Source organism: Sus scrofa, chromosome 15 (genome assembly GCF_000003025.6).
Source record: "Sus scrofa isolate TJ Tabasco breed Duroc chromosome 15, Sscrofa11.1, whole genome shotgun sequence".
NCBI lineage: Eukaryota > Metazoa > Chordata > Mammalia > Artiodactyla > Suidae > Sus > Sus scrofa.
Genome location: NC_010457.5, coordinates 83,066,242 through 83,090,839, shown reverse-complemented (window position 1 = coordinate 83,090,839; position 24,598 = coordinate 83,066,242). Strand labels below are relative to the sequence as shown.

At 39.6% G+C, this 24,598-nt stretch overlaps 1 protein-coding gene across 2 annotated transcripts in view; it reads left to right on the top strand.

The window, feature by feature from the left end:
* Positions 1 to 24,598, top strand: part of NFE2L2 (nuclear factor, erythroid 2 like 2) — a 178,701-nt gene that overhangs the window by 55,346 nt on the left and 98,757 nt on the right. For both annotated transcript variants that reach the window (XM_021075131.1, XM_021075130.1), the window contains one exon: positions 13,442 to 13,567. The gene's annotated coding sequence lies outside the window, so the exon portion shown is untranslated. The remainder of the gene's footprint in view (positions 1 to 13,441; positions 13,568 to 24,598) is intronic.

Below are 24,598 nucleotides of genomic sequence, written 5' to 3'. Positions count from 1 at the left end.
CCATATGCTATAATATCTTCATCTTCATTGCTGTATGCTGTAATAATATATTGAATGAATATAACAAAATTTGTGTGTTCTACTGTGATTGGACATTTGGATTCTTCCCAGTCTGGTTATTATAAATAGTGCTATTATGAAAATAACATTTGTATGCATTTAAATGTATAGGAATGGAATTTCTGGATTATAGGAAAAAGTTTAATTCAAATAGATATTGCCAGTTTTCCAAAGTAATGGATGTACTACATCCTTACTAAAATTTGTATTTTCCATATTTTCCATTTTAGTCATTTTGTTGAACAGCTAATGCAGTGTATTTAAATCATTTTTATGTACCTGATGTCTTAACAAGTGAAGCAACTTTTCTTATGTTTTTTGGTCATTTCTGCCATAAAATGCTTGTCCAAGTCTTTGCCCAATTTTCTATTGGGTTCTCTTGTTCTTGGTGGTTCTTTATTGTGAGTCTTTTATAGGGCATATGCATTGAGAACACCTTCTCCAACTCTGTGGCTTGTTTTTTTCACTACTTTAATAGTGTCTTTTGATGAAGACATTCATAATTTTGATGTAATTCAGTTTATCAGAGGTTTTTCTTTATGGCCTATTTATTTTGTATCAAGTTTAAGACTACTGACTTAAGGTAATAAAGTTATTCTCCTAAGTTTTCTTTGGAAAGGTTATTTTACTGTAGACATTTAAATTTACAGTTCATCTGGTATTGATTTTTTTATATGATGAGAAGTAGGAAATACAGTTTTGAGCCTTCTAACTCCTACAATATTATGCAGTGGGGGTGAGGTATCCATAGAAATTGGTGGAAATGAATGCTGAGTGCCAAGAGACCATATCGGACACAGTTAACCCATGCAGTTTTTATACTCTAAGACATGGAACTCCAACTTTTACTGAACCTCTTGTCAAGAGGACTTTCTGTGATAGCGATTTTCCACATTCCACATCTCCCTACCTACCCACATTCCACATCTCCCTACCTAATGGTAACCATTGCTTTGCCACTTCTTCCTTTTTTTTTTTTTTTTTTGTCTTTTTGCCATTTCTTGGGCCGCTCCAGCGGCATATGGAGGTTCCCAGGCTAGGGGTCAAATCGGAGCTGTAGCCTCCGGCCTACACCACAGCCACAGCAACGTGGGATCCAAGCTGCATCTGCAACCTACACCACAGCTCATGGCAACACCTGATCGTTAACCCACTGAGCAAGGACAGGGACCAGACCCGCAACCTCATGGTTCCTAGTCGGATTCCTTAACCACTGTGCCACGACGGGAACTCCTGCTTTGCCACTTCTTCAAGCAGTTGCTTTGCCACTTCTTCCATAACCTGCCTCTTGCAATGTCATCATTGTTGCAAAAACACTGTGTTCTTTTTCAAAAATTATAGCAAGAATCATCTGCTTTCAGATAAATGGAAAGAAGCCCCAGGTGTGATTTGGTGGGTAAATGTGAATGTTAGAATACTTTTAAAGATTTGTAGCTTTACTACTCAATCTGAGAAAGTGCGGTCAAGTACAGGACATTGTTTTAAAAGGCTTGAATACTTGGAAACAACCTCAGCAGCCATTTATGGATGAATGGATAAAGAAGCTGTGATTTATATACTGAAATATTATTCAGCCATAAAAGAGGAAATCCTGCCATTTACAATAACATGGATGGACTTTGAAGGCATTGTGCCAAGTGAAATATGTCAGAGAAAGACAAAACTATATGATCTCACTTATAAGTGGAACCTTAAAAAAAAAAACCAGAAACTCATAGAATAAGAGATTAGACCAGAGGGGAGTAGACTGGGTGAAGGGCAATCCAAGGAAGGTGATCACAAGGTACAAACTTTCAGTTATAAGATAAATAAGTACTAGAGATGTAACATACAACACGATGACTATAACAAACACTGCTATAGATATATTAGAAAAAAGTTGAGAGTAAATCCTGAGTTCTCGTCACAAGGAAAAATATGTTTTTTATTTTGATTGTATCTATATGAGATGATGGATGCAGACTAAACTTATTGTGGTAAGCATTACACAATATATGTAAGTTAAACCATTATGCTGTACACCTTAAACTTATATAGGTGTATATCAGTATATCTCAATAAAACTAGAAAACATAAATAAAAGGCTTGAGGAAAAGTGAGTTCTCCTAGGTGGGTTAAATAAGCTCCATCACCCTACCTCTCCCCACTTAGAGGCACAACACCGCTGGCAATTTTTCTTCATGTGGAACAACTGATGTGTCAATCTGATGTAAGGTATTATACAAAGGAGGTTTTGAAACAAGTTCCCTAGCTTCCCTACAACCAAAAACCTACAACCCCTGGAACAATAAAATGTATCTAGAGCAAAATTCATCTCAACCTCCTTGTGCCTGAATCCCTGCTCTTTTCTTTAACATTTGGATATATCCTTTGGTTCCCTAATAATAGTAGCTGAAGTGTGTTGCAAAATATGACTTTTTTTTATTATTCAACTCAATTTTTATTTCATGTCCCCATATCTTTGGGTCATTCGGAAAATAACGCTGATCATTTTAGGTCATAGTGAAATGTTCATTTCGAAGCTATACACACAGTTTCAGGATCTTACATAGTACCAAGGCTTCTGAAACAAGGTGTATCTCTTAGCTGGTCCTTAATTAGTTCGCAATGATTCAGCCAAGACTGATACACATTGTAGGGGTCCCATCGTTCCCTTAGGAGTCTTCTGTTGTTTCTGTGTTCCCTAGAGGTCTGTTGCCGCTAGGTTTTTCCAATTCCTATTTGCCAGGCCACTCTTCTAATTATTCTTTATTCATTGTCCTATTTAATCTTCATAAAAACCCAATATGATAATTGCTATTATTACCCATATTTTATAGATGAGGACACTGAGGTTAGGTAGTATACCAAAAACCCTCCTATCTCAGTAATGGCCAAGCTTTTGCTGTGGATTGATTTTCTTTACTCTTCTGTGTGAATGTTCATTAATAATCCATTTGCCCACCATTGTTCTGCCTCCCAGATCTTAGATAAACCTCTTATCATCTCCACTTGCTGCTAGAATTTATCTTTGCAAAGATCCATCACACCAAGGCATGTCAGTTATCTTATTTAAATCTTATTCAATTTATGAAGCAAGTATTTGTGGGCACCAACTACATGTCCAACACAAGTTCTGATGAGTGAATGGGTTCGGGAGCAAAAGAAGTACAAGAGTCCCTTTGATTGGAAACACAAACATAATTTAGCTTAATTAGAAAGAAACCTAAATGCTTGTCACCAACCATTGATTTGACAGTTGGGACTCAAATAAACAGCTAATGTTGTTTTTGATGGCCCTTTTATTTGAGTCATCTCGCAGAAGTGGCATAAGTTCCCTCTTATGCTCATCTGACAATTATTGAACACTTGAGGGCCCACCTCAACCCACAGCCCCCCTCAGGATTCAGTGGGTCTCAAGTCTCAATTTCCCGATATTCTCTAATACACTCAGGCTTCCACAGGGATGAGGGATGAAGACAGAATCTTTGGGAAATTGAAAGTGCCATTTTATTTATTTTTTATTTATTTTGAAAGTGCCGTTTTAGAGTCAGTATGGTTTTGATAGGTTTTAGGAATGAATCTGGGACTTAACTACCAAATATAAGGTTTTTATGGAAAAAATATGTACATGCTCCCTTCCCCCAATTTTGGAGACAAATGTGGCTACACTCCTTGATTACAAACCATGTTGCATTCTTTGCATTTCTAGGGTAACTTGTAAACCAGGCCATTTTAAGTGGAACTTCTGGTATTTTCTCTATTCTTTACTCTTCCAGAATGAGGTAGATGTCTCTGTCCTGATACCAGTTCTCAACTTGAGCAAATTAGTGCCTCAGGCCACTTCAGAGAAAACAGAGCTCTCTGGTAAGGGTCATTTTAAGACTTTACAGTAGCGTTTTACAAAGTTCTAATTACCCTTGTTTATCTGAAATCTCGCCTGATGAAAATTAATCCCTAATTAGCCGAATGTAAGATTACCTACTGTGGGAACTAGTTTTACTGGAACATTTTACCCTAGATTTCTGTGACCAAGAGTTTAGTCCTAGAGAAGGGTAAATTGGAACCTTTTTCTCCCTTTGTTATGTAGGTTTGGTGCAGGAGCCTGATGAAACAGTCCATGAGCCTGATGAAAAAGCAGAATGTCAGGGCTTCAGGAGAAGAATCATAAAATACCTCACCCCCAGAGTGATCAGTTTATCTTGCTTCCTCCTAGATTAACAGCAATTTCTGTAGGATGAGATTCCTGGACAGAGCACCTGCAGGAAGGAGAGAGGACTAAAATGGAAGATAACTCTTAGCTTTGTCTTGAGGAATTTTTAAACCTCCATCCACCTCAGTTTTTTTATGTGTGAAATGGGATCTTAATAACTATTTAATAGGAGAATTATAAGATCACATCAGATATGTCAAAGTGCTTTATGCTTAAAGCAATATATGCCACTACAATATTGAAAACTCGTTTTTATACCTCCTTTGCTTTTTAACCTAGAAAGTGCCCTGACCAGCCAGAATGACTAGGTTATACATTTTAAAACCATTGTTAGACTTTAGTGGTGGTGATACGGTAGTAGTGATAGCAAGACAGACAGAAAGAGGAGTTGGGGGGTGAGGGTGTTCATGCCCTTGTGCTGAGTTTTCTTCACATTCCTAGAAGGTCTATGAAAGCTGTTCACATGGGAAGAGACACAAATCAGGGGGATCTACCAGGTATAAGGGAATCCACATTTATCTCACTGACAAAATAACAGTCCATCCCATTCATTTTATCACTTTTTAAAGAATAATAACCATTGTATTGCTAATGGTTTCAAAGACTTGTGAAGGTGTTTTGACTTCATCATACTTGTTAAGATTTTTTGAAAGTTGCCATGTGGCACAACAGACTAAGGATCTGGAGTTGCTGCAGCTGTGGTGCAGGCCACAACTTCGACTTGCGTTCGATTCCTAACCCAGGAACTTCCACATGCCACAAGTACAGACTCTCCCCCCACAAAAAAAAAAAAAAGGTTTTTTTAAGTTAGCTTTTAAGATAATAATTTATCTTAAGATGGGTCTGTTTAAGAGATGAAGTAAATTCTGATCTGGAAGCAAGAATGACCTACATCAGATGCTTTTTTCCAGTTCCACTCCAGTGGAGCCCTTAGGCTGGATTTCACCCAAAAAAAAAAAAAAAAAAAAAAAGCAAACAAACAAAAAAAAGCAAGAGGCAGGGATATGTGTGGACTCAGTGAGGGTGGAGAAAGGAAAGCTGATAGTGACTCACTCCAGTTGTTAGAAGGAGAGGATTATGCTTCCACCCCCATAAGCCTGAGGCAGATCTTGACATGAAAGCAGTTTGAAAGAGTGTCCCACCCTAGAAAAGAAGCTAAATTCATTGTTAACCTCTAGACTGCATAGTTAAAATCTAAGAGCAGCAAGTGCACCATACACTCAAAGGCCTTAAAAATGCCAGTCTTTTGGTGAGCAATTTCAACTTTAGAATCCTATCCATAGGAAGTAATTAAGCACACATACAAAGACTGAGCTACTAGGCAGATCATCCAAGCTATGTTCATCACATAGAAATAGTAAAGGCAACCTAAGTAGCCAACAATAAGATTTTTAGTTAAATAAATACATCCATTTAATATATATATATATATTTTTATGCCTCTTCTAGGGCTGCTCCTGCAGCATATGGAGGTTCCCAGGCTAGGGGTCCAATCGGAGCTGCAGCGGCCAGCCTGTGCCAGAGACACAGCAATGCAGGATCCAAGCCACTGCAACCTCATGGTTCCCATTTAATATTTATATTTATATTTATAATATTTATATTTAAAGTGAAATTATAGGGAGTTCCCTTCATGGCTCAGTGGTTAACAAACCTGACTAGGATCCACGAGGATATGGGTACAGTCCCTGGCCTCACTCAGAATCCGGCGTTACCGTGAGCTGCAGTGTAGATTGCAGACACGGCTCAGATCCCACATTGCTGTGGCTGTGGTGTAGGCCGGCAGCTGTAGCTGAAATTCGACTCCTAGCCTGGGAACTTCCAAAATGCTGCTGATGCGGCCCTAAAAAAGTAAAATAAATAAATAAATAAATAAATAAATAAATAAAATTATAAATAAATATTATTCCTGTGATAAGCTGTCTAAAATTTATTAAGGACAAATGCAGGTGACCAGTCAACCAATTGATTACATTTTGTAAAATAAATGTGTGATTGTAACTGTGGTTTTGAAAGCCCTTCAAGGGCTACTGACACAAGGTGGTAGACTGAGCATATGCATTTAATCTCTTCTTGCACTCCAATTCCCACCATAATGATTTTAAATCAGACACATTCTCAAAGAACACAATTTATAAAAGTGCATTTAGGAAGGCCCCCTGATTTTACTCCCAACCCAATTCTGAATCTAGCCTATATCTCTTGAAGTGGAAAAGCTGAAGAGTGAGACAAGAGCATGGGAAAAGATTTGTACTTTTTATTTTATACTTTCTGTACTATTTGAATTTTTAATTAGCATGAGTATATTTTTGTAACTTTAAACGTTATTGAAGGATAGGCACAAATGTATTAATACGGTAGCACCACACCATTTTGCATTTAGTTTCACAAGGATTAACCTAAACTTGGTAAGGGTAGAAGGCAAAAGAGAAAGAATAAAGCAAGGAGAGAAAGGGAAGAAAGAGAGGAGGAGGCGAGCTAGAGAGAACGTTTTAAATGGTGTCATGATTTCAGCCTGACCTGCCTTTCAGTTAGTTTTCAACTTACGCCAAAGTTAATCTGAAAGAGGTGCTGTAAATTAGATCCATTTCTGGTCCTGTGCACATTTTATATCTATAGTATCTGGTCATGTAGAGTTTAATTCCAGTATTAACAGACCCTTTTATTTTCATGTGTTTGTTTAGACTTGAATAACATTACTTACAAATGCAGCTACTTCATTAAAGAGCTCAATTGAGAAAGCAACGTTCTATTCTGACACTGATTGATTTAAGGTATTTTCAAGGGTAATTCTGCCTGCAAAATTGAGCAATCAGGGTTGGGCTGTCCCCAAAGAACAGCTTCGAAATCCGAAAGGAAAATGAAGCATTTCTCTCAGAGTCCTGTAGAATAACCAAATCCTTTGGATACCTAAAAGGTAGAGAGAATAAGAAGCAGCTGTGGGCTAGCCCTGCCCTTTTGTGGAAATATGTCCAAACTGATAGCCTGACCAGGTTGCAGTTAATGGTTCTGATCTGGGGAAAGTGAGACTTTGGAAGACTGCAGGTTCTCTGTGGAGGATATCGACTTGAATAGATACCTAATTACAAGTTAAAGATCCAGCTTTAATACCTTATTATGTGATGCAGAACAATTTATTTAATCTCCTGACTCCTTTATTTTAATAGATTTAAAATAGAAATCATACTCTTTGTTCAATCTGCAAATTGAGAGGTGCCCTATGGGTGTACAGTGCTGGGTCCTAAGGTGTAAGAATAAGCTTTAAAATGTTTTTTAAGAAAAAAAGGATAAAATACACCCTAACCACAGCAGAGTTGTTCTTTTAATGTGGGAAGTGACAGACAAGAGTTCCTGATGGGCCCAGTGGGAAGCCTGGAAACATCTTTATGTTCCCCTTTAGCATTTTGTAATTTGTTTTCTTGCTAAGTTAATACTTGGCAACAAGAATTGCATTTTTCTTACATGGACTCCATCTCTAAGAAAACACACACCTGGAAGCTGTCAACAACAATATGCTTGCCAAGTTAGATGAGCCCACTGATGGGGTTGGCATGGATCAGCCTTAATCCCTTCTCAGGGCACTGAAGCAAAGGACACAAGAGAGTACCTGTCAGTTTTCAGGTGAATCCCATTGTGCCTGTCTCCCCTGCCCAAAGACCCACACCACAGCCTCCTCTCTTGTCATCTGACCGTCAGGGCTGCTGAGGCGCTTTATAGATGGTGAAGATATATTTTTTGCCCTTCTTTTTAATTCCTCCTTCTTACTTCTGAGATAGGGACTGAATGGAGGGTACCTACCAAATTGACTTGGAGATCGTGAGATGATGTGCTTAGATTATGGAGGCTGGCTTCAGTGGGGAAGAAATTGTACTCTAACCTACCAGTCTAACCGTGGTATCCAATTTTAAGCTTTACACATCTAAAACCAGAACAGTTATGAAAATACCTACCTTCTTGTGAGAGCAACATCGAATGAGGCAATGGATATAATAAAAGCACTTTGCCAACTATAAACTAAACAGATAAAGCGTGTTAATCATCATTGTAGTGATTCTTTTCAAAGGGAAATAGCCAAGAACTTGAACAAGTGGAAAAGTCAGTGCATTTCCCACCTCCTGTTTCTCCATGGCCCAACACTCACTGCCTTCTATCAGACCCAAATAACCCTCTCCCTTTTCCTTTTCCAGATTTCCTCACACCTCCAGCACCAGCGGAAACTTCTCAGCTAGCTGTTGATCTCAATATCAGATTCTAGAAATTCACAATAAGGCATAAGTGAGGATTAATTCTTCAGGAATACATTTACATTTTTAAAGAGTTTGTAGAGTTCCCTTGTGGTGCAGCAAGTTAAGTATCTGAGGTTGTCACTGCAGCAGCTTGGGTCCCTGCCCAGGAACCTCCAAGTGCCACGCATACAGCCAAAAAACAAAACAAAACAAAACAAAAAACAAGAACGAGTTTGTAATCAAAAAATTTTGTATTGATGAAATGATCTGTAGAGAAAAAAGAAAAATACGATTTTTTTTTTTTTTGTCTTAGGGCTGGACCTATGGCATGTGGAGGTTCCCAGCTAGGGGTTGAACTGGAGCTGTAGCCACTGGCCTACACCACAGCCACAGCAATGCCAGATCCGAGACAAGCCTGTGACCTACACCACAGCTCACGGCAACACTGGATCCTTAACTCCCTGAGCGAGGCCAGGGATCAAACCTGTATCCTCATGGATGCTAGTCAGATTCGTTTCCACTGAGCCACGACAGGAACTCTGAAAATTGATTTTTTAATGTAGGTTAGATTTATTTTTTCAGATTGTAAATTAATACATGCGGTGGTTGGCAGAAATGTATTCATATTTTCACCAAAAAATGTACAAAAATATTCATAGGCACACTTTTTGTAATAACCCCAAACCGGAAAAAATCTGAATGCCCATTAACAATAGAATTAATACGTTATAATCTATTCATGTAATGGAATAGTACACAATAGTGAAAATGAAGTAACTGAAAAACTTTATGTGGCAACATGTACAAATCTCATGAACATGGTGATGAGTAAAAGAAGCCAGGCACATATGGGTACACACCATGTGATTCCATTTATATAAAGTTATACATCAGACAAAATGAACTTCTTGGTTTCTTGTTTTTTGTTTTTTTGCTGTTTAGGGCCATACCCACGGCATATGGAAGTTCCCAGGCTACAGGTCAAATCGAAGCTATGGCTGCCAGCCTACAGCAATGCAGGATCCCACTGAGTGAGGTCAGGGATTGAACTTGCATCCTCATGGATCCTAGTTGGATTCCTTTACCGCTGAGCCATGAAGGGAACTCCCCAAAATGAACTGATGTTAGAAGTCAGGATAGTGTTTTGGTGGGGAAGGAGTAGTGACTGGTAGAGAGACACTAGGGCAATTTCTGGAGTGTTAATAAGGTTCTATTCCTTAATCTAAAAACTGATTACATAGGTGTGTTGATTTTTGAGGAAATTTGTGGAGCTATAAACTTATGTATGCATGTATACATACTTAGTATAAACATGCATATTTTAATTTGGTTCGCACGTATAACGTACTTAAAAGTTTCCTAAAAAGTTGGCAACACATGTTTACTGTAGAAAATCCAGAATATAGGAAATATACAGTATTAAAGTGTAGTTTTCAAAAAACGTAAAATGACTCATAAATATCAAATCGAACACACATTAAATTTTTTACTTAGTTAATGAGGAAACCAGTAACATGTTCTAGGCAGGTCAAATGGATTTGATTTACAGAGATTTATATTATCTATAAGACAAAATTCATTTGCATTGCATTAATAGGAATTATTTATATAGCTTGGAAGGAAAACATTTGCATTACTACCAATTTTCTGCCTGTTAACTCTCTCTCTACTGAGTTGTAAGATATTCTAGTCAAAGGCAATGAAAGCAGAAATAACCAGAATAGATGAGCTAAACTTCACCCACTAAATTTCAGAGATTTTCTCACAGTAGGGTAAAAGCAAAACAACCTGTAATCCTTCTATTCAGGAATAACCTATATATACAAATTTTGTGCCATATTTTTAATATCATGAGAAGTATCTTAAATTTGTAGCAAAACTTACTTAACTGCTTCTATAATGAGTATAGGTTTTCCCTTTATTGCAGAAAACATTTGTTCACATTCCTAATTATTTCCTTAGCATACTTTCTTCGAAGGAAAAGTACAAGATCAAAACATTTTAGGACTCTTGATACATACTGCCAAATATTAGAGGAATACTTTGAAACTCTTAGCTGGGTTTGAGAAAGGCAGAAAGAAAAAACTTTTCTAGGCTACCTGCCCGTAGACTCCAGGAGTGAAATGTACATTTACAGTCTTGCAACTACTCACTATCTGCCTTCTTTTTCTTTGCTTTCAGACTTCACCAGGATTGAGCAAAAACTTAGTCATTAACTGAGGAAGAAGTGTGGGTTGGCACAGCAAACCACAAAAATCTCCAGTTCAAACACAAATCCAAGATTACAAGAGTTCTCCCTACACTGATGTCTTCATCTGTATTAGGTTATAAATCCCTTGCGGATTTTCCAGAACTCAAACCCCACTTCCTCCATATGACTTCTTATGTTCACATGTATTTTCCGATCTGTTTTGCCAGTCAGGATTTAAAATATTTTCTAAGCTACATGTATCTAACCATGAGACCTAAATTATCAGTTATTTAATAGTGTTTATCATTTGCCTTCTAAGTGATGTGCTGGTCCTGGGGTAAGTGGTAAGCAAAACAGTATGAGTTGAAAAAGTATGGTTACCATGTAATAAATAAAACGTAACAATATACATGGAATGAGCATCATGCTTTTTTTTTTTTTTTTACCTTTTGCCTTTTCTAGGGCCACTCCTGAGCCATATGGAGGTTCCCAGGCTAGGGGTCAAATCAGAGCTATAGCCGCCGGCCTATGCCACAGCCACAGCAAAGCAGGATCCAAGTCTCGTCTGCGACCTACTCCACAGCTCAAGGCAACACTGGATCCTTAACCCACTGAGCAAAGCCAGGGATTGAACCCACAACCTCATGGTTCTTAGTCGGATTCGTTAACCACTGAGCCACAACGGGAACTCTGCATCATGCATTTTAATGTCAGGCTCCTTATTGTTTTGTTGTATTTATTGACTGTTCCTGGTAGGTAGGTCTTCTCTTTTCAACTAGATAAGATGCTCCTTGAAAATAGAGGCTATGTCTTCACTTTTCTTGCATCTTCCAAAGTATTGTGCACTTAATAGACACCCAGTAGAGAGCAGCCAAATTGAAAACATTAGTGCTTCATGTCTGCATGGACCAAGCAAACTTCCCCTTCTGGCTCCTCAATTACTCTTAGAATCTCTGTGGGAATTAAGTAACAAATGACTGGGAAACATGAAGTAATTTATTACATAAGTGATCATTTTACATTTTATATCTTCACCAATAGGTGGCACCATCATTTTTTGAGATTATATTTCATATAATTTATATATATGTAAAATACATATTATATATGTATGTATGTATTTTATAGCCCCCAATTTTAAGTATGAGTTTGTTCGATAAATATTTATTGGTCATCTTCTATGTGAAGCTTTCCATTTGGCCACCAATAACAGTGAAAAATAAAAACACTATATCTATGTTTCAACATACTTTCTTTTCTAGCATATCCTAAAAAACATTCCACGGATTTCATCCTTGTTTCACAAACAACATCTAAATCTGGGGTAATGACTAAAAAACAACAGTGTTTTGTGTATGTGTGTGTTTCCAATTTAAACTAATATCTTATTTCAAAAGGAGAGGAATGCAAATTTAAATAAAATGCAAACCAGAAAAGTGTGGATTGGGTAGAGGTGGTCAATCTGCAGAATTCTGGCTTTTTAATTAACACAATTTACCACTTCCCAGTGAAAGGAATTTCTTTCTTTTTGGAAGATAAGAGAAGTGTGATCCAGGCATAACAGAACTATTTCTAAAGCTTCCAAGGCCGCACAGCCCCATCTGGAGATAATAAAAGGTCCCATTCCTCTGTGTTTATTTCAAAAGATTCATTCTCTGGAATGACCCGAGGTTGCAAACTGTGGAGTATTTGCCAACTAAAGAGGGCTGCTGCCTGAATGCTACAAGTCACTGGTCCCCAGGAGAACTCTTCTAAGGTCTCCTTAGAGTAGAAAGAAGCACCTTCTGCCCTTTCCAATAGCATTCCTTTCTCCACAGACTGAGGGATGAAAAGAAGCAAAAAAGAGAGAAACAGGGACGGGAGCAGTGGGGAAATGAACCTGCAGTATTTGTATAAAACACCGTGTAACAGTGGCTACCTGTCGATGAGAGAAAGGGAACATCTGACAAGATCTGTGCTTCTTTTTACTGAGCATCTTTAAAGGGCAATAGATGACATTAGGTACTTTGGGAGAAGGGAGATGGGGCATACAAGGATTTTTGCCATCCAGGAGCTCCTAGTCTAGTAAAACACAATAGTGTCTTGTGTGGTAGTGGCTAGAAGTGTAAGAACTAGATTCTCTTCATTTGAGCACTGACTCCACCACTTAGGCATTCTTGGGTAAGTTATTTAGGTTAAATGCTTCAGTTTCCTAACCTGCAAAATAGGGATAATGGGAGCTACTTCATGGAGACAATAGGAGGATAAAATGAAATAATTCATTACATTTTTAATAAAGGACTCCACTGCTATTAATACAAATAACTTTAATACATAGAGGAAATGTTCAGCTTCATAAAAGAGGTCTATGTTAAAGAGCCATGAAAACTCAAGAGACTGGAGCAGTAACTTCTTAGGAGGATAGGACAGAGCAAAGCATTCATTGATGGCATTAAAAAACTCCTAAATGGATCACTTGTATTAAGCCACCACTCAGGACTTAATACCTAAACTAATTGCAGTTTCAGCCTTCCCAATGTCATTTTAACTAATTAATCTGGAATTTTCTGGTCATCACTAGTGAGGTAGTCCACATGATGGACCCCTTCTGTCCTCCATAGAAAGATGAAATAATTTGCTCTTTCCTTGTCCTGCCCCCTTCCGCCTGAAAAATCTTCTGTTTTGTACAGCTCTTTTCTATCTGCTGTATGGAATACTACCCAATTCATGGATCATTGAATAAAACCAACAAGATCTACAAAATTTACTCCGTTGAATTTTTTTTTATAATAGATTTGGTGGCAGTCATGGGATCTGAAGTGAAATTCTGATGGCTTCAGGGACAACAAGAAACACAGGCATCGTACTCCACAAACTCTTTGAGTTCTCTGTCTTCCTTGTCATTTCCAAAGGCCATGGGTAAGTTCCTCCGGTTCTGAGTTTCTCTCCCTTTGCATGGAGCTCCTGATTTAATTTGCTTTGCAGTCCAGAACAGATCAGTTTGAGCTGGCAGACTGTTCCTCCCAGAATCCAGGCTCCTAGCTAGCCAATTGGTTCAGTTTTCAACTCTCCATTTGATAGGAAACTTCAGCCCTTAGTTCTGTCCCTAGAATCCAGACCAGGAGCTGCTGGCAGTTTAGTCTGCAATTCCCCTTTGCTTGGAATCCTTCCCACTCAGAATACACACTGGGAACTGTTGTGGCAGCTGCAGTTCCCCATTTGTTTGGAATCAGTTTGTTGTCCCCATTCCTTGGGGTCTCCTGTTTCATTCCTTCCCTGACCCCCAGTTCTACATTGGGAATGCACAATGCCTTCTATTGGTGAGTCTACAGTAACATTTCTTTGCTTACTGCTGACATGTTAAAGTGTACATATTTGTTTTGTTTTGTGTGAAAGGCTACTGCTGACAAGGATCTCTCAGAAGCCAAAGAGCCTCGAAATTTAGTGGGCATGGATCAAACACTTAAAATCTGTTAGAGCACTTGCCACCTAACTCTAAAGTGTTATGATAATTTGTCCACAGAATGGGTGGACTGACACTGGGTCACCAGCCAACCTCAAGAAAATTTTAGTGCCATGAAAAATATTGTAAAATATCACACAATTCCCAACCAGGCAGCACATCCTCTTTAAGAATTAGTTTGACTCCAAAAGCTTAGCTAAATGAATACATCAATAAATAATGAAATAGGAGTTCCTGTCGTGGCTCAGTGGTTAACGAATTGGACTAGGAACCATGAGGTTGTGGGTTCGATCCCTGGCCTTGCTCAGCGGGTTAAGGATCCGGTGTTGCTGTGGCTGTGGTGTAGGCCGGCAGCTACAGCTCCAGTTCGACCCCTAGCCTGGGAACCTCCATATGCCATGGGTGAGGCCCTAGAAAAAGACAAAAAGACATAAATAAATAATAATAATAATAATAATAATTTTAAAATAAATAAATAATGATAAACGCTCTTAAATTTTAAAGAGTTAAGTGTGCCACCTTCCAGCATACTTGTTTATTTTATGTCTAAGAACTATGACCCAGAAACTGTAGATATTTTTAAAAATGGCAAAATCTTACTAAAAACAAGCTAAGATTATAGTGGTCACTCTGGAGAATGTTCGAATGTTCCAATTAGACAAGATCATTCATTTAAGAAGTGTGCTTGAAAGCCAGTTTTCCCAAAGTAAACAAACAGAATGGGATACCTATTTTAATTGGTATGCAGAAGCCTCCACAAGGCTTCATGATTCCAGAATGACTTCACTGAAAGATTTATTGCAAAAGGTTAATGAAAAATTAAGGACACAAGATGTACCTAAAGTAAAAGACAGTAAGACTTATATGGCTCTGCTGCTCCTCTCCATCCTCCTTCACCCAAATGCTCATGTTCACTAATTCTTTCTCTGAACTGCCTTTCCATTCTGAAGAGTCTGTTAAATAGTCTAAAACAAAACCACCCATGGTTATACAGGCAAGTATCTTTCACTCCTTGGTCAAAAAAAAAAAAACTTCAAAAGTTTTTGAAGAATTTAGTCATTATCAGGACCTATGATTCTGGTCTGACAGATCTTTATCAGCTTGTGCACATGCTGGTAGGGTCTGGTGAAGCACAGAAATGAAGGCACCAAAAAGCAAAACTCTGAGGAGTTTTGCTCCTCAGAGCAAGATTCTCAATCTTCAACATGGTCCGCTGGGACCGGAAGAATCTCTCAAAAGAGAAACTGATCTTTGAAGAGCTATTCCTAGGGTTGTCCTTGGTCTATTATTCAAGTATGCAAACAAAAGAAAGATGTCTGTGGCAGACTTCAAAGCTCATTTGGGCTCTCTTCCTAAAGTTTTCTGAGTTTCATGCAATAGATGAGGTCACTCAACCTGCTCTAGCCACCCTATTTGTAAATGGATTATGTCCTTGGGTTAGTGGATTGATAAAAAGACTCTCACCACCACCACCAAGAAGAAAGATAGAAGAGAGAGAGGAAGCTACCTATTTGACTGAACTCTTGACCATTGCTGAACATTTTCAGAGGACTTTGGAACAAGATTGTAAACAAAATCCATCAAGCTACTGGCTTTAATGTTTTAACAGCTCCAAGGCCAGTCACCTAAAATAATGCCTGGGCATCCCTATGTTGTACTCTTCTAGGGTTCCATCATTAAAATGCTGGCTCGGGAGTTCCTGTTGTGGCTCAGTGGAAATGAATCCAACTAGTATCCATGAGGATTCGGGTTTGATCCCTGGTCCCGCTCAGTGGGTTAAGGATCTGGCATTGCTGTGAGCTGTGGTGTAGGTCACAGATATGGCTCAGATCCCGCATTGCTGTGGCTATGGCATAGGTTTGCAGCTCTAGCTCCAATTTGACCCCTAGCCTGGAACTTTCCATATGCCCTGTGTGTGGCACCAAGAACCGATGGGGGGGGGAGAATTTTTAAAAAGCTGACTCAGGGGTTTTTGTCTCATTTGTAATCAATTGGGACACTGGAAAAGAGAATGTCCTCAGGGGGAGAGAGTGGGGTGGACTGGGAATCTGGGGTTAATAGATGCAAACTATTGCATTTGGAGTGGATAAGCAATGAGATCCTGCTGTATAGCACAGGGAACTATATCTAGTCACTTGTGATGGAACATGATGGAGAATAATGTGAGAAAAAGAATGTGTATATTTGAGTGTGTGTGAGGCTGGGTCACGTCGCAGTACAGTAGAAATTGACAGAACACTGTAAATCAACTATAATGAAAAAAATAAAAATCATAAAATAAAAAAATTTTTAAAAAGAATGTCCTCAAAAAGCTTCTGCATAATTTTCAACAGATTTGTAGATATGAGTGCCCTCATATCAACCCTCAAAGGAGGGGCCTGTTTGATGAGGCTCTGAGGGATTTTCTGGTAAACTGTTATGTTATTCCCTTAAACAGCCAAAGGAAACTAAAATTAAAATTAATGGAAAACTTTGCCAAATTCTGATAGATCCTGGGGCTACACTCTCCACTTTAAACCTCTCTCAGAGCCTACAGATGTGATCCTGGAAAAACTGGCAAAAGCCAGCTAAGGGTGAGAATTCTTACCAGAATCATTTCTCCCAGATCTCTGTCTCTAGTTCCCAGTAAAGAGAGAAAAATAAAATGTCTTTTTCACCTCCACTAAACTAAAATGAAACTGTTTACACAGAGAAAAAGAAAAACCATCTGGGGGTTCCCATTGAGGCTCAGTAGTAATGAATCTCACTATTATCCATGAGGACAAGGGTTCAATCACTGACCTCACTCAGTGGGTTAAGGATCCAGCATTGCTGTGAGCTGTGGTGTAGGTGGCAGATGTGGCTTGGGTCCCCCGTTGCTATGGCTGTGACATAGGCCAGCAGCTGTGGCTCCGATTCAGCTCCTAGCCTGGGAACTTCCATATGTCATGGGTGTGACCCTAATAAAGCAAAAAAAGAAAGAAAGACCGTCTAAGGAGTTCCCTTGTGGCACAGCAGGTTAAGGATCTGGCATCACTGCTATGTGCTGTAATTACTGCTGTGGAATGGGTTTGATCCCTGGTCTGTGAACCTCCACATGCCACTGGCGTGGCCAAAAAGAAAAAAGAAAAAAAAAAAAGGAAAACCTTCTAAAGATGGGTGGAGCAACGTATGATGTCATTTTACGTTGCAACCCCATTCCTTGAGGAATTAAAGGCAACTATCTTTTTCTTATGAATCTATAAAACCAGAAATGCTCCAAGAACTCTTATTTAGGTCATCTCTTTAACATATCAACTTCCTGGAGGTAATTCTCCCTAGAACAAAATAAGTGGAGGGAGAGGAGTTCCCACTGTGGTGCAGCAGGTTAAAGATCTGGCATTGTCTCTCCAGTGGCTTGAGTTGCTGCTGAGGCACGGGTTTGATCCCCATCCTGGTGCAGTGGGTTAAGGGTCCATGTTGCTGCAGCTTGGATTTGATTCCCTAGCCCGGAAATTTCCATATGCTGCAAATGCAGCCCAAAAAAAAGAAAAGAAAAATGGAGGAAGAGGTCATTTAAAACTTACGCGAATGAAAAATCTCTTATATGTCTTCTCTACAAACATTAGTAAAAAACTCTAGCCATCTGATCACGTAACTTTATTTCATCCATCAGAAAACATTGATCCAACTTATAATTAGAGAGTTTTGTATGATTGTACCTGATTCATGGCAGTTATTTTATTTTTATTTTTATTTTATTTATTTTATTTTTAACCTGTGGCACATGGAAGTTTCTGGGGTAGAGGTCAAATCAGAGCTTCAGCTCCTTGCCTACACCATAGCCATAGCAACACCAGATCTGAGCTGCATCCTTGACATATGCTGCAGCTTGCAGGAGTGCAGGATCCTTAACCTGCTGAGCAAGGCCAGGGATTGAACTTGCATCCTCATTGACACTATGTCAGGTTCTTAACCCCCGAGCCTAAATGGGAACTCCTCATGGAAGTAATTTTAAAATGAAAGCTATACGATCTCTGACTTCATCTATCTATATATTTGTGTGTAAGTGTGTATGTGTAATAGAGGTATAGTATTTTCTAACCTTTGATGGTATTACCAAAATTAACTTGTAAAAACAGTATTCATTTGGGTTGAAGAGAATTCACTTATATGGGAGTTCCCATCATGGCTCAGTGGTTAATTAACCCCACTAGTAGCCATGATGATGCAGGTTAGATCCCTGGCCTTGCTCAATGGGTTAAGGATCTAGCATTACCGTGAGCTGCGGTGTAGGTGGCAGACGCAGCTCGGATCCTTCGCTGCTGTGGTATAGGCCAGCATCTACAGTTCCGATTCAACACCTAGCCCGGGAACCTCCATATGCTGCAGGTGCAGCCCTAAAAAGACCAAAAAAAAAAAAAAAAAAAAATTCACTTGTATGAATTAAGGATTCCTGGAACTCTCAAAAGTGTGATGGAAACTAACCCAATGCTTTTCAAATTCATATGATCTGGGATAATCTTTGGTAAATAAAGGCAAATTTAAGCTTGTTTGATTAATTAAAATAGGTATGTCTTCAGAATTATCAGCATTAATACTGCAGACGTATTTTATTCTATTTGGATTTATTGGCCAAATAAATTCATGTAATCTCTGTTATACAATTTGTCAGCAAGAAAAATAGCTTGAGATGATGGCTGACTTTGTCTAATGTCTCATGAAATTTTTGTGAGTAGTCTAAACATAATTATTGAGAATAAGTGAATTTTAATAGATATAAACAGAATACAAGTTTTTAGGTGAACTTTTAAAATGTTTTCCCCCAGGAGTTCCTGCTATGGCGCAGTGGTTAGTGAACCCGACCCCAACTAGTATCCATAAGGAGGCAGGTTCAATCCCTGGCCTTGCTCAGTAGATCAGGGATCCAGCCTTGCCATGAGCTGTGGTATAGATCACAGATACAGCTTGGATCTTGTGTTGTTGTGGCTGTGGGCCTGGCCAGCAGCTGTAGCTCCAATTCAACCCCTAACCTGGGACTCTCCATGTGCACAGGTGCGGCCCTAAAAAGACTAAATAAATAAATAAAAATGGTTTCCCCAAATCTTTTTGGCAAACTGAAATCTTAAAGTTGTGCTAAATTAAATGAAATGATGATAGTCATTATTTAAATATCTAGATCATTTCCAAATGAGATAAAATACTGAAACCTTAATTACTGATCACAGGTTTATCTACTTTTTGTTTTCATTCCCAGAGGAACTAAAGACATCTAGGTTTATTAGTAAATATATTTCATGCTACACTGGAAAATTTACTATGAGAAAGTATATGTTTCTAGAAATTATAAAAAGTATTTATAAATTTGTCAGGGAAAGATCAAGATGGCAGAGGAGTAAGACGTGGCACTCACCTTCTCCCACAAACATATCGAAAAAAACCCATTTACATGTAAAACAGTTTGCACAGAACATCAACTGAATGCTGGCAGAAGACCTTAAACCTCCAAAAAGGGCAAGAAACCCTCCACATAACTGGATAGAACAAAAGGAAAAAAGAGAGAGAGAAAGGAATCAGGACGGGACTAGCATTCCTGAGAGGGAGCTGTGAAGGAGGAAAGGAAACCACACCCTGGGAAGCCACCTAACCTACAGGGAGATCAGCCAAGATGGAGGGACCTCAAAGTCGTGGAGAAAATCGCAGCAGCTGGACTGGAGAGGGCAAAGCAGAGTGAGAGCCTCACAGACCATCTGCACCACTGCCCTAAGACACCACAGCCTGAGATGCTCGGGCAGGAACTGGGTGCTGGGACTCGGGCTCCCGAGGTCAGTTCTGGGGAGAGGACTAGGAATGGCTGTGTGGATATAGCCTGAGGAGCTAGGGAGTGGTGCGTCACAGGCTGGGCTGGGAACCCTGGAGGAGGTCTGGGCCAGTAAGAGAAGCAAAGCGCTATTGTTGGGGAGGACATGGAGCAGACTGCCAGAGGAATATCTTTCCCTGCTCAGGCATGGACTCTTAGAGGGTAGGGCGCCTCTGGTGCAGGATACAGGTGGCGAGGAGCCACTTGCACAGGCTATGGGTGACAGGGCACTTCTTGTGCAGGCTGTGGATAGCCAGGTACCTCTTGTGTGGGCTAAGGGCAATGGGGGGGGGGAATAAGTGCAACTCAGCACCTCCTGCATAGTGTACAGGTGGCAAGGACAAACCACCACAATCATCTCAGACACCAGAGGTGGGCATGGCCCACCACCACTAAGGGTCTGTGAACAGGCACCTCTCGCAGCCCCAGGCACCTCAGAGGTCAGCATAGAAGAGGGCACTGCAACCGAACACCACCGTTATTGCTCTCAATCCCCTGGGAACGTGCCTACCCTGCTGTGCCACTGCCAAACAGTCCAGGCACCACCTACACCTGTCTGATCGCTGTCACCTCCCAGGGCCCTGAAACTAGGAGCAGCCTGCATCGGTCCTTGCCACTGTCAAGGGTCCAGCAACCAGGCACTATCTACTAGCCCTGCCCATTGCCTCCATCTCCCTGGAAGCACACATAGCACCCTAAAAGTAAAAAGTAAGCTCTCACAAAATACCCAGGGGTGCTCACACATATAAATAGCCCTCCAAGACTATAGTAGTTGTTTTTCCTAAACTCACAGAATAAGAAAAATATAAGCAAAATGAAGAAGCCCAGTTAAAAGAACAGGAGTATTCACTTGAAGGAGCAAACAATGAAACAGACAGACCTCTGCATTCTAACAGACATAGAGTTCAAAAAGGAGATAGTGAAAACACTGAAGGGATTAAGAGCAAGTATGAAGGAATTAAGAACGGATATAAACAGTAATTCAGATTACTTTGGAAAGGAACTCAAAAATATAAGGAGGAGCCAAGAATAATTAGAAAATTCATTTGCAGAGACACAAGCTGAGTTAAGGGCAGTGAAGAGCAGAATGAATAATGCAGAGGAGCGAATTAGTGACTTGGTAGATAAAATAGTGGATATCACCCAATTGAGACAGCAAACAGAAAACCAAATGAAAAAACTCGAAAGCAATATAAGAGATCTGTGGGATAATATAAAGCAGGCCAATCTATGCATAATAGGGATTCCAGAAGGAGTGGAAAAAAGAAAAGGGGATTAAAAATATATTCAGGGGAGTTCCCGTCGTGGCGCAGTGGTTAATGAATCCGACTAGGAACCATGAGGTTGCGGGTTCGGTCCCTGGCCTTGCTCAGTGGGTTAACGATCCGGTTTTGCCGTGAGCTGTGGCGTAGGTTGCAGACGCGGCTCGGATCCCGCGTTGCTGTGGCTCTGGCGTAGGCCGGTGGCTACAGCTCCGATTCAACCCCTAGCCTGGGAACCTCCATATGCCGCGGGAGCAGCCCAAGAAATAGCAACAACAACAACAACAACAACAACAACAAAAAGACAAAAGACAAAAAAATATATATGTATATATTCAGGGGAGTTCCCGTTGTGGCTCAGTGGTTAACGAATCTGACTAGCATCCATGAGGACACAGGTTTGATCCCTGGCCTTGCTCAGTGGGTTAAGGATCCAGCATTGCCGTGAGCTGTGGTGTAGGTCACAGACTCATCTCCAGATTTGGCACTGCTATGTCTGTGGTGTAGGTCAGCAGCTACAGCTCCAATTTGACGCCTAGCCTGGGAACCTCCATATGCCATGGGTGCAGGCCTAAAAACCAAAAAAAAAAAAAAAAAGAAAAAAAGAAAATGTGTTTGAAGAAATAATGGCTGAAAACGTTCCAAATCTAAAGGAAACAGATATCAAGATACAGGAAGCACAGAAGACCCTAAACAATTTGAACCCAAAAAAGGCCCACACCAAGACATTTATAATAAAAATGGCAAAAATTAAGATAGGATTCTAAAGGCAGCAAGAGAAAAACAAAGAATTAATTATAAGGGAACCTCCATAATGCTATCAACCAATTTCTCTATAGAAACACTACAGGCCAGAAGAGTGTGACAAGATATGTTCAAAGTTCTAAAAGGGAAAAATTTACAACCTAGAATACTCTACCCAGCAAGAATACTATTTAAAATAGAAGGAGAGGAGTTCCCGTCATGGTGCAGCAGAAACAAATCCGACTAGGAACCATGAGGTTTCGGGTTTGATCCCTGGCTTCACTCAATGATTAATGATCTAGTGTTGCCATGAGCTGTGGTGTGGGTTGCAGACACAGCTCAGATCTTGTGTTGCTGTAGCTCTGGCATAGGCCAGTGGCTATAGCTCTGATTAGACCCCCTAGCCTGGGAACCTCCATATGCTGCAGGAGCAGCTCAAGAAAAGGCAAAAAGACAAAAAAAAGAAAAAAAACCTGCAAAAAACACAAACACGTGGAGACCCAACAACGTGCTACTAAACAACCAATGGATCACTGAAGAAATCAAAGAGAAAATTAAAAAATACCTAGAAGCAAACGACAACGAAGATACTGGCTTATTTAAGTGATTGCTTTCCCATTGTGATTTCCTCCATCCTATTTCTCCTTACTTCTTTTTTATAGAGGAGCCCTTTTAGCATTTATTTTATTTTATTTATTTTTTATTTTTTTTGTCTTTTTGCATTTTCAAAGAACCAGCTTTTTGTTTCATTGATCTTTTCTATGGTTTTCTTTGTTTCTATTTCATTAATTTCTGCTCTGATTTTTATGATTTCTTTCCTTTTACTAACTTGAGGTCTCGTCTGTTCTTCTCCCTCGAGCTGCTTTAGATGTAAGGTTAGCTTGTTTATTTGAGCTTTTACTTGTTTCCTGAGGTGGGCTTGTATTGCTATAAACTTTCCTCTTAGAATGGCTTTTGCTGCATCCCATAGGTTTTGGAGTGTCATATCTTCGTTGTCATTTTGCTTCTAGGTATTTTTTAATTTCCTCTTTGATTTCTTCAGTGATCCATTGGTTGTTTAGTAGCATGTTGTTGGGTCTCCACATATTTATGTTTTTTGCAGCTTTTTTCTTTTTTTTTTGTCTTTTTGCCTTTTCTTGAGCTGCTTCCACGGCATATGGAGGTTCCCAGGCTAGGGGGTCTAATCAGAGCTATAGCCACCAGCCTATGCCAGAGCCACAGCAATGCAGAATCCGAGCCACATCTGTGACCAACACCACAGCTCATGCAATGCTGGATCCTTAACCCACTGAACGAGGCCAGGGATCAAACCCTCAACGTCATAGTTCCTAGTTGGATTTGTTAACCACTGTGTCACGACAGGAACTCCTTGCACTTTTTTCTTGTTGTTGATTTCCAGTCATATAGGGTTGTGCTCGGAAAAGATGCTTGATATGATTTCAATTTTCTTAAAGTTACTGAGGTTGAATTTGTAGCCCAGGATGTGGTCAATCTTAGAGAATGTTCCGTGTGCACTTGAGAAGAATGTGTATTCTCTTGCTTTTGGATGGAATGTCCTATAAATAACTATTAAGTCCACCTGGTTTAATGCTTCATTCAGGGCCTGTGTTTCCTTATTGATTTTCTGTCTGGATGATCTGTCCATTGCTGTAAGTCGGGTGTTAAAGTCCCCCACTGTGGTTGTGTTATTGTTGATTTGTCCTTTTAAGGTTGTTAGCAGTTGCCTAATATATTGTGGTGAACCTATGTTGGGTGCATAGATATTTATAAAATTGTTATATTGGGAGTTTCCGTCATGGCTCAGTGGTTAATGAATCTGACTAGGAACCCATGAGGTTGCGGGTTTGATCCCTGGCCTCGCTCAATGGGTTAAGGATCCGGGGTTGCCATGAGCTGTGGTGTAGGTCACAGACGCGGCTCAGATCCCACATTGCTGTGGCTCTGGCGTAGGCCAATTGCTATAGCTCCAATTGGACCCCTAGCCTGGAAACCTCCATATGCCAAGGGAGTGGCCATTGAAGAAAGGCAAAAAGACAAAAATAAGTAAATAAATAAAAAATAAAAATGTTATATCTTCTTCTTGGATTGATCCTTTGATCATTTAGTAGTGACCTTCCTTGTCCCTTAAAATATTCTTCATTTTAAAGTCTATTTAGTCTGTTATGAGTATTGCTACTCCAGCTTTCTTTTGATTCCGTTAGCATGGAATGTTTTCTTCCATCCTCCCACTTTCAATTTGTATGTGTCCCTAGAAGTGAAGTGGGTCTCTTGAAGGCAGCATATTTATGGGTCTTGTTTTTGTATCCATTCGGCGAGTCTATGTCTTTTGGTTGGGGCGTTTAGTCCATTAACATTTAAGGTAATTATTGATTTGTATGTTCTTATTGCCATTTTATTAATTGCTTTGGATTTGTTTGGGTTGCTCTTTTTTTCTTCCCTTCTTCTCTTGTTCTCTCCTTCTTCTGGTTCGATGACTATCTTTAGTGTTGTATTTGAGTTGATTTTTCTTATTTGTGTATCAATTGTAGATTTTTGATTTGCAGTTATTCTGAAGTTTTGATGTAAGAGTCAATATATATATATATATATATGTATGAGATTGTTTTAAGTTGTTCGTCTCTTAATTGCAAGTGTGTCTCCAGTGTCCTGCATTTGTACCCTCC